Source organism: Puccinia triticina, chromosome 8A, assembly GCF_026914185.1.
Source record: "Puccinia triticina chromosome 8A, complete sequence".
NCBI classification, from domain to species: domain Eukaryota; kingdom Fungi; phylum Basidiomycota; class Pucciniomycetes; order Pucciniales; family Pucciniaceae; genus Puccinia; species Puccinia triticina.
The window spans coordinates 6,699,247-6,709,867 of record NC_070565.1 but is presented as its reverse complement, the minus strand read 5'-3'; positions in this window follow the sequence as shown (position 1 = coordinate 6,709,867).

Here is a 10,621-nt window from a genome sequence, read left to right as displayed (position 1 = left end):
TCATCATTAAATTGCCCATTAACCCATAATCCTTCACAAATAATTCATTATTATTGCATATTTGGATTCTACACCTCATTTTACCTATAGTCACTTATACATAGTACCCCTTTATCTTTAATGGTTCAATAGTTATAAAGGATATAAGATTTACAGAAAACCTACAGTCTTCATTAGTTACAACACTCATTTCATTAGTAAATGACTTAAATCATTATAGTACTTTCCTCTTACAGTTATTTCTCACATATTAAACCCTTTATAGACATTGCTCATTATGTACTATCCCTATTTGTACACATTGCATGATTGGCTCTGTGCTCACCTCTTTCAGTAGTGCTCATCATTACAAGCTGTTACTATGTTCACATCACCTTCCCCATTTGTACAGTCTTTCTTCCCATAGCCAGAATTCCCATGTCTGTGCTCATCCTTGTAACCCCCTGTGGTTTCTTTCACTTATAAACTCCCCTCAGCTGCTGTACTTCCCCCTCATGCTGGTTTTATTTTGGATTGTCCCCTCCATAGTATAGCTCTCATCACTTGCATACTTTGCTCTTACCCTTCTCCTCAGATTTTACTCTTTACTAGACTATCATCACTTGCATATTTTGCTATCACATCCCATATTGAACTCAGAATTGAACCCCATTGCATACTTTGCTCTCAACCTCTCATCCTTTGCATATTTTGCTCATAACCCTCATTTCCCCTCACCTCATCCTCAAGCTTGTGATATTCCAACTAGACATTGATTGATATACATAAACTCCTTATTCTAGACCTCACTAAGGATTAGTAGAACTCAAGCCACACCCTTTTCTTTCTTCTTTTTCTTAGTGTAACTCTCACCAACGCAAGCATTAGATAGGAGGGCAGCCTCAACAGCACCCTTAGCTTCAACATAAATTATTACTAGTGTAGTTGTCTATTTCCCCTCCAAGCTCTATTCCGTTTGTTCAGTAGTTCCACACCGCCCACCAGGATCCCCCGGAGCAGATATACTAGAAATTCACTCCAATTGGCCGGATATCTGACTTTGTGCAACCGCCAAAAACCATAGAGTCTCCGACTATGGCGCTGCAACTTCTCAGAACAAAGAAGTCATTGAGGTTCCTCCTAGTACCAACCTGGAAAGAAATGAAGAAACACCTGAGCCTCAAACTCCAGCACCTAGCAAATCCCAAGACAATAATCCAACCAAGCAGCACAAACTTAACAGCAGGGTTTGGAATCATTTTAACAAGATTGTTGGTTAGTGATCATGTATTTGGACTGGTCCTTGACCCGCTGTGTTAGACGGAAAAGTGGAAAAATAAAACGTTTTTTCTATGCCACATAATTACTCATACTTGTAGGAATACAGACCAAAGCCCCGTCCAGGAAGCTCGCGCGGCCAGACAAAGGCGCAAGCCCAAGCCCAGCCGCAAAGAAAGGTTAGCCCTCCTTTGCGGTCCAGACATAAGCCCTAACCACGGCCAAAAGCTAACGCAAAGTATCGCCTTGCCAATTACAGAAGCGCAGACAGCGAGAACCTTGAAGGTCGAAGCACAAAGACAAGAACAGACAAGCTCAAGAACCTTGTACGTCCCAAGACTAAACGAGAAGTAGACTTAGCAATAAGACTGACCTGATCGTGTTCTTTCCACAGAACTCTCGCGGAACGACTTGGTCTCAAGAACCAAACAGACCTCCTAGCCAGACTATCGGAAGCTCCCGCTACCCGTAAGTAAAGATCAGCTCTTATAGAGTCCAAACCAAGACAAGCTAACTGGGATGAACTTTGTTCAATCAGTGCAAGACACGTCAGAACTCTTCAGACAAGAGAACACAAAGTTGATGCGTTGACACGGTTCATACTCGTGAGTAGAAAGACAAAACTAAAGACAAGAAACAGAGAGCACAGCCACTGAAGCCAAGACTACGGTCGACTGGCCAAATGAAGCTCGTACTGTAGATCGCACAACTAGCAAAGCCGTCGTAAGAGCCTTACATCCCCGCAATACTCCCACTCACTCAGAACAGACCCAGGGCATTTCCAGCCCTGCTTTCAGGTTCATCTCACTGCTATTGCTTGAACCCTTAAACTTGTAATTAGGAATATAATCTGATCTTAGCAATAAACTTTCAGTTGTCCAAATTCTTTTAATACTAGGCCTAAAGATACCATAGAATGGACCCCAGAAATGGATTCTACGGTCAATTTCACCCCTAGTCACCACTGGAAGCACCCCTGACCCCCCTCTAGTGTGGAAGTTACACCTCATGGACACCTATCACACGGCCAGCTCCAGTAACCCGGCTGTCAACTGCCTCAACCCAAGTGTCACAGTAGTACACTTATGCATATCACAGGATACAAACATACATCTCCCTGTCAGGCTACAATCATTACATACTAGCTAAATACACTCCTTTATATACATAGTATGACATCATTTACACTTTTTCGGCAGCCTCAGACTTTGTGTATACACTAATTACCCCTGTATGACAGCTCATGCAGTCTACTGTCACCTTATGCATGTGTTAGAATGTTTTGTTGTATATTCTGACATCATGTATGCACCCCTGAGGGGTTATGACATCATTTGTATCTACTCCCACCAGCTAAAATCTCTCACCCTGTTGTCTATTTTAGCTGAAAGCCTAACCCACAAGCCCCTCTGGGGCTCCACTTTTGTCTATAAAAGGAGCTCTCTCCACCCCCAGTGGTCTGCTCCCCAGTTCCTCAACCAGAACTTGCAAGTCACCCAACACTCATCCACACTCAAATCCTAAAACCCTTATAACAACCCTTATCACCAGGAGTTCTTTTGACGCACTCTCCAGAGAGTGCCATACCGTACCCTTTTTACAGAACTGTGCTGGATGCTTTTGGTGAAAGGAGTGTAAGAAATAATGAAAAATGCTTGAACTCATCCACAAATGTTCTGAAAATGATCATGGATTCATCCATAAATCATCAAGAAGTCATGCAGAACTCAACTGGAACTCAATCAGAACACAGTTGAAACCACTAAGACACAATGACCTCAATTAAATCATAACTCAATTTGACCTGTTTGTTGATTTGGATGATTTCTTGGGGTTCAATTCATATTATTCACATACATAAAGGTGTTCATTGTTTTCACTTTGCTAATTTTTCTCTCATGTGCGCTCATAAAAGGTTGTTCCAAATTGCAGGCTGGGCCTCTTTCAGATCAACAACAAGTACACACAGGTAAGAATGATGTGAAAGGCCCGCCTTAATTGTCATATTTCCATAAAAAAAGGCAGGTATCATCTATAATTGAGTCAAAAAAGGATGAAAATAGGGTGAAAGTATGTTTCAAGTGAAGCTTGGAGGTTTGTGGTACCAGATTTCAGCCAAACAGCTTGGCTTCTTAACACATATAAGCTTGTGAGTTGTTTTTATGGTTTTTTGTTTTGCAATGTCTCCATGCACATGCATGTGAGCTGTTTTGCATTTTGACAATGTCACCTTCGTGTACGCGCGTACATTGGGGTGACAGATCACCAGAGGGGACCTTCACAGCTCCATGACAAGTAAAAATGGTCAGAAAGCCATTGAAGCGCCAGCTAGTCACATTTATGTTGTGTGAAACCCCTTGCACATAGAGAAATTGATCAACATAGATTCACCAGCAATGATTGATAATTAGGCATTGAGTAAATATCATTTCATTCTAGGTTATAATTGAGTTATCCTTAAAGAATGAAACATTTCTATACAACATTGCATGAGGTCCTGTGATACTTCCTCATAAATTATGACAGACTTCCCATTGACTTCTGAATAATTTATCAATAATTTCCTAATACACATCTGGCTGACATCAGACCCAGAACAACATAAAATTAAAGTCAGGCACTCTCTGGAGAGTGCGTCAAATTCTCCCCTGGTGTATAATAAAGGAATTCAACCCTTATAACAAATTAATTAAAACACTTACATGTTGTCAGTCAAACAGATTTCATCTGGAACAGACCAGACCTATCACTTAATAAAACTTGCCAAGCTGAGCTTGGTGGGTCTTGTTGACTGATAACAGAAGGGCAGAGCTTGAAACTCCATCATACCCTTTGAAATTCAGCATGAGGTTTGATTACCACTTTTGAGTCTTACACTGCGCTACAAGGTGCACTACGTTTGCTACAACTTTGTATATTACTGTGATGCATATGGTGTAGACATCACTGCATCAACCCTTCCCCCTACCAAAATACAAGATTTTTTTAATATATCATTTCTGGCTGGGGCCCGTCGGCGGCCCACAGGCAAACCAATTCACAAACAGGATCAGATTGGGCAGCCATTTCAGCAAAAATGACCTGGCCCAAACCGCCCAATAATATTGTGGCCCAAGCCCGCCTGATTGCCATCCCTATCTAAAATTTTTATCTCAATATAAGGTCAGGTACAAAAATCTATGGAGGATTTGATCCTATCTACTTTCTTTTTGTCAATGATAACCATTAGGGTTCACCTTGTTTCAATGGTAAATGTGGGTTCAAACCAATCCCCCCCATCATACTTGAAAAAAAATTATCTTCTAAAGAAGCCAAATGCTGGTTGATATGTATACAGGACTTCCTTACGCTATACAAAAAGGCCCTTTTTGGAGGAATGGTTTGATCTCACTTATTTATTTAGTTTTCTTCCTTCTCCTTATTTTTTTGCTTTCTTTCTTGACTCACATTAATAAGAATTGATGTGATTAATTTTCCCTCCTTTTTTGATTGGTTTTGGAGTGGGTATTAGTGCAATCCAAAGTTTTGGGAGTAAACTTCTCTGCCCTCTGCAATCTTGGAGTCTGAATTTGTGCACTGGAACTTCTGATTTTGTCAAATGAAATGGTAGTGCCAGTGCACTCCAAGAATTCTTGGAGTGCACTATACTCCACAAAAAAGATTGGAGTGGCAAATCAGCAACTTCAGAGCAATGGTTTTTTGGAGTGGCCAACCAGACACTTCATTTTCCTTTAAATGGAGCACTGTGTAATTCAAGAACTCTTGGAGTGCACTACACTGCAAAAAAAAACTTGGTCAACTGCTTGCAGTTGACATGCAGGATACTCAAGCCAAGCTACCATTGTAACTCCACCTGAATGCACAAGTGCCTTTGTTGGCACAGTCACTGTGCAAGGTGCACAGTGACTGTGCATTGACGCTTTGGTTGAGTCAAACCTTGGGTAAGGCTGGTGTAACACCACAAGCTTCCTCAGAGTTACCGCATGTCAACTGCTCACAGTTGACACAGTTTTTTTTGCAGTGCTATGTTTTTGGAGTGCACATGGTAACTATTGGTAGCGCATAAAGAATTCCCCTAAAACAATGGGCTTTACCTAGTCATCTCATTCAAAAACTAGTAGGCACAAGAGAGAAGAGATATTTGAGAAATTTCTCTTAAGCACTGCATCCCATGCAATTTTGTGAAATAATCAACCCAAATATTCATGCTTGAAGAAGTACTGCCTGACTGCTAAATGTGATGATCTACATATCAGTTGCACTATATTTTCTTGATAAAAGTGATTTCAAAAGAATTTATTGATTAAACCACTAGAGCTGATTCAAAACACAATTTGTTAAAATCTCAGACCTGTTATTGGAACGGTGAGAGGCTGTGGAGGAATGTTGATCAAGGAGTGAAGAGAATGCCTTCTCTTGATGAAAATTGATGGTGGTAAAGAGAAGATAAACTCTGACTTGATGATTGATTACAAATGATGTCAGAGGAATATTAGAACTAGGATAAAATGTCACATCAGTGAAAGATAGATACAACTTGAGAACTGCACATCTCAGCCACAGAAAAATATTTTTGGGATCCTAATGTATAAAAATAAAAAGAAGAATGTGACTTTTTCTATGATAATCATGATGATATGAATTTGAGATTGGAGGTTTTCAGAAATCTAACACATCTGTTTCATGAATTTTCTACTTCACAATTGGTAATTTAATGGTTTCAATTGTCAGTATGTGTTTTCACAATAAATAGCTATTTTTCATTCCGTTCTGACATTCCACAATATCCCAAACGGTTAATCCATTAACATCCATACCTGATATTTCAAATTTACCAAGAGGTGTCGTGTTCAAACCCAGCCCTTGGATTAACTTCCTCTGTAACATCAGTCAACATGTGTCTCACCGCCCCCATGATACTCCTGTATCTCTCCAGCTTGTCAATGATGCTTACAGAACTGTCACAAAGGTCTGCAGGTTTTGAAAACCTCATCAAGCATTCTAATTCTGAGTGCTACGGCATATTGTCCTTGGATGCCCAATATGTACAATGCCAAGCCCTGGGCTGTGATGGAACTGTATACAACCTCATACATCGCTGCTCAAATTGCAACCAGCAACACATGGAACCATTAGAAAGTTGTACAAAATGCAATCTCCCTGAAATTGACAGCACACTGCATGAACCAGACTGTTCAGATGCCAATTATGTAATCTTCACACATGGTTCAAAGTGCACCCAATGTCAAAGCAGGCGCACATGTAATTTCAAGATGGAGTGCAGCACATGCAAATGTGTCAATGAAAGGATGACTGCTCGTAATGAAAAATGTGGTGATTGCTCCAAAAGGCCTGAGGAGCACATCTCCAGATGCTTCCGACCTGCAGTAAATAAAACATGGTTCAGGGTGCTTCTGGCATTATTCCAAGAAAGCTTCAGAATTCTGGAGGGGCGCTGGACAGTTCAATGATCTCCAACCTCCTCCAACTGGTTCAAAGAGATTTGGCAAGGTGTATTCAAATAATCTTACATCAAGGATCTTAGAAAACAGCAAAAAAAATAAGACAAAAAAACGGAAAAAAACAGTTAAAAACACTTTGAAAAACAAGAAAAATACAGAATAAACCAAACAGTAAAATGAAACTAAATTAGAGGGCTAAAAATTGAAAATTAAAAACACCTAATCATGTAAAAAATATGTAGGCACTGAACCACCACTTCTTCAAAAGAAAAAAAACTAGAAAATGTGTCAAATTAGCAAACCATTCATCAGAAAGAAGTGTTACTCCCTGAAATGACTTCTTTCTATGGCTGAATTGAAAAAAATCTGCTCTCTCCTAATGCCCAGTGCTGGCCATTCACAGAGTCATGTGGTGCTCTCCTGATGGCCAGTAAATTGGATGTATCTCAAATGGGACTTCTCAGCCTCCTCAAACTCAGTTGAGAGCAGTTGAGCATTGAAATAAGGAAGGTACACTGTGATAGCTAATCAAGTATGCATTTACACTGTTAGCTCAAATTCTACCAACACTTGTGAAGGGGGTCCTGTGGGTACACTCTCATGCTTTACTTCAGTTCAAGCTTTAGTATGCCTTAAGATATCACATGTCAACTTTGACCAGTTCAACCAGATTATTTGAAGTGAAGGGTTTCCCCCCTACAAATTCCAAAGAAAAAAACATTACAATAACTAGCCATGGCTATCAGGCAGGCTGGAACCTCCCACGGGCCATCCTGGCTTGGGCTGGATAACAATCAGGCAGGTTGGGCCGGGCCAGTTTGACTCAAATTGCCGCCCACCACAAACCCAATTAGCTCTCAGGCTGCCCGCAGGCCGCCTGCGGACTCAAGTCAGAGAATTAAAAAATCATTTCCTTTAAATTGGAGCATGGTTTAGGCTATTTTGAGACTAAAAAAACTTATGAGAACCTTCTAGAGGGGGTGGCTGGTCATAAGCAAAAGAAAAACAAAACTAAGAAGAATATCTGATTGATTCTAATGTTCTTCATGTAGTCTTGGGCGCAAATCAGGGACTTGACTTCTTGTTTGCTCAAGTGCACCCAATAATTGTCAAGAACACACCCACTCACAAGTTCCAGTTGGCCTTTAGATATTTGAACTACACATTTGCACTGGTTACCATTGGGGGACCAACAACAGGCAACCGGAGGGCTAACCGCACACGTCCAACTTCTTTCACGGGTCTGAAGGGCCGGGCCAAATTTGGGAATTCCCCCAAAAAGCCAACCCATGCCCAGCCCAAACCCCAACAAATAGCCATGCCTAACAAGAGCCACCAATAGAAAAACAACCCTTACCCAGCAGCCTGATGCACCGTGGCCCACTTTCCATCCCTGTCTATCAGGGTCAAAAACATTGAGAGGATAGCCCTCAGCTTGCCGCATATGCATTATGCAAAATCAGACTAAAAAGTATTGCCCCCCCAGACTGTGTGAATGCAACAGCAGAGGGGGAGGAGAACAACCAGCCAGCTGGAATTAAAGCTTGAGGGGTTGCATGAGGCTAGATTAGCACAATACCCTTGTCTCAGGGGCTGGCTGGGGACCTGGTGCACCAAATGCAACTTGCAAAGCATGCCTCTGAAAGAGGGGTTTTTGAGTTGAGTTCCTGTAGTGGCCTGAGAGATGTGGCTTTTTGTGCCAGAGGCTACATGAGATTACCCAGGACTACTAAACCACAGAGTGCCTTTCTGGAAAGGCGCTAAATCCCGCGGATGTTCCTGATTGAGAAGCATTCAGAGGATGCCCAGGGAACATCCAGTGGATGTAGGTGCGCTGAGAATCACTTGGACACTTGCAGGAGCGTCCAAGTGATACTTGGCACTCAAAAATGTCAACTGGACATCAAAAAACACCGTCCAGCAGACACTCCCAATTGAGAGTGTCCAATGGGCATTTTGACAGTCCTGAAAGTTCAGCATCCATCAGATACTCCAGCCAGAGTGTCCAAAGGATATTTGGGCCCAATTCTAGTGGATTAGGGTACTGTGCAGGGCCCTCCAGTATTGTTGTCATGGCATTCTGGTAAGCCCCCCGTTCTCCCTGAGCCCCTGCACACCTTGGAGGTTGTGTGTTTGACTTGCAGGCTGCTCACCCCCCCCCCCCCCCCCTGCTCCCCTGCACCTACCAAGACCATGCAACCTCAGGAGCCCTGCTGTGCACTGGCTGTGCTGACATTTTGCAATCCAAGAATGGTTTTAGATGTCCAATGGCTACTTACACACCACCCAGAGGATGCTTGAAGACCATCTGGTGGACGTTTAGTTGGGATACATCTGTATCTGTCATGAAGAGTAACATCCTGCGGATGTTTCCTGCCCTGCAAGAGCTGGATGTCCAGGGACATGTCCAAAAGTATGTCCCATGGACATCCAGCACGACCTGTGGAGTATATAAAGGGACTTGGAAAAACAACTCCCATGTTTTGGGAAAACGACTCCCATACCTCACTGCAACTGGCAATGGGAGTCGTGTTCCCAAATTGGTTTTTTTTGGGAGTTGTCAAAGACAATTTATTTATATTTTTTTTGTTCTTTTTTTCCAATAAATGGTAGTTGTCTGCCCAAAAGGCCCTTTGCAGAGTGCCTCTTTGGGAGTTGTCTGCGTGCAGGCACCGCAACCCCCCTATATTACGCGGCATGTAACCTGGGCACCACAACACCCATATAACATTGTTACATGACATGTAACCCGGGCACCGCAACACCCATATAACATTGTTACGTGGCATGTAACCCGGGCGCCGCAACCCCCATATAGCATTGTTATGCAACATGTAACCCCTGTACAACATATTTCTGCAACAGATAAACACCATGTAGATATTTCAGCAACAAGTAAGCCCATGGAACATTTACACCAAGTAAACAATGTATCAAGCTTGTGCAACATGTAACATGTTCCTGCAGGACACAATCCCCATGTAATATGTTTCTGCAACACACAACCCCCATGTAAAATTTTCCCACAACATGTAACCCCCAAGTACCCCACATGAATTTCCTGTACCATGTAACCCCCATGCAAGAAGTTTATAAACAGTGTGAACCAGGTATAACATGTAAAATTTACACACCACCCGTGACATGCACAAACACCATGTAAACTGTAAGCAACATGCACACACACCACATGAGACATGTACACATGCACTATTTGAAATGTGACATGTACACACCATGTAAAATTTACATGGCATGTAACATGTATACACTCAGGGTGTAAATGGGTTGGGCCGACCCAAAACTGACCCAAGATCCATTGGGTTTTGGGTTGGGTTCGGGAACGTTCTTAAAGAAAATGGCATGACCCAAACTCAACCTGACCCGTCTTGTAAAATTGTTGGGTAGGGTCTGGGCAGCCTATTTGCTAATTGGGTCAGCCTGCGACCCAACTATAGAGCCTCCAACAATCAAGTTGGGGGGTTTTGGTGCCTAATAGGTTGTGTTGACCCAAGACCCAAACCAACCCAACCCAAAAAAGTATGACATTGGGTCAGGTTTGGGCAGCATATTTTAAAATCTGCCCCCACCTGACCCAACCTGCGCCAAATGTTGGGTCAGGTTTGGGCGCTGTTTTTTGACCCGAACCCAACCCTTTTACATCCTGAGTATACACCATGTACCAATTTGGTATAGTCAGGTTTAACCGGGACCAGGTACCGCACCCAGCACCAGCTGGCGGGTACCATCACAAGCCAAGCAGTACCCACTGTGGAGTTCTGGCACTTACTCAGTATCAATACACCAGGATAAAGGCCTCAAGATCATCAAGACCTTCAATATCCAACGGCGCGGCGCACACCGCACCCTCAAGATGTTTTCAGGCTTCTCTTTCTTATTCT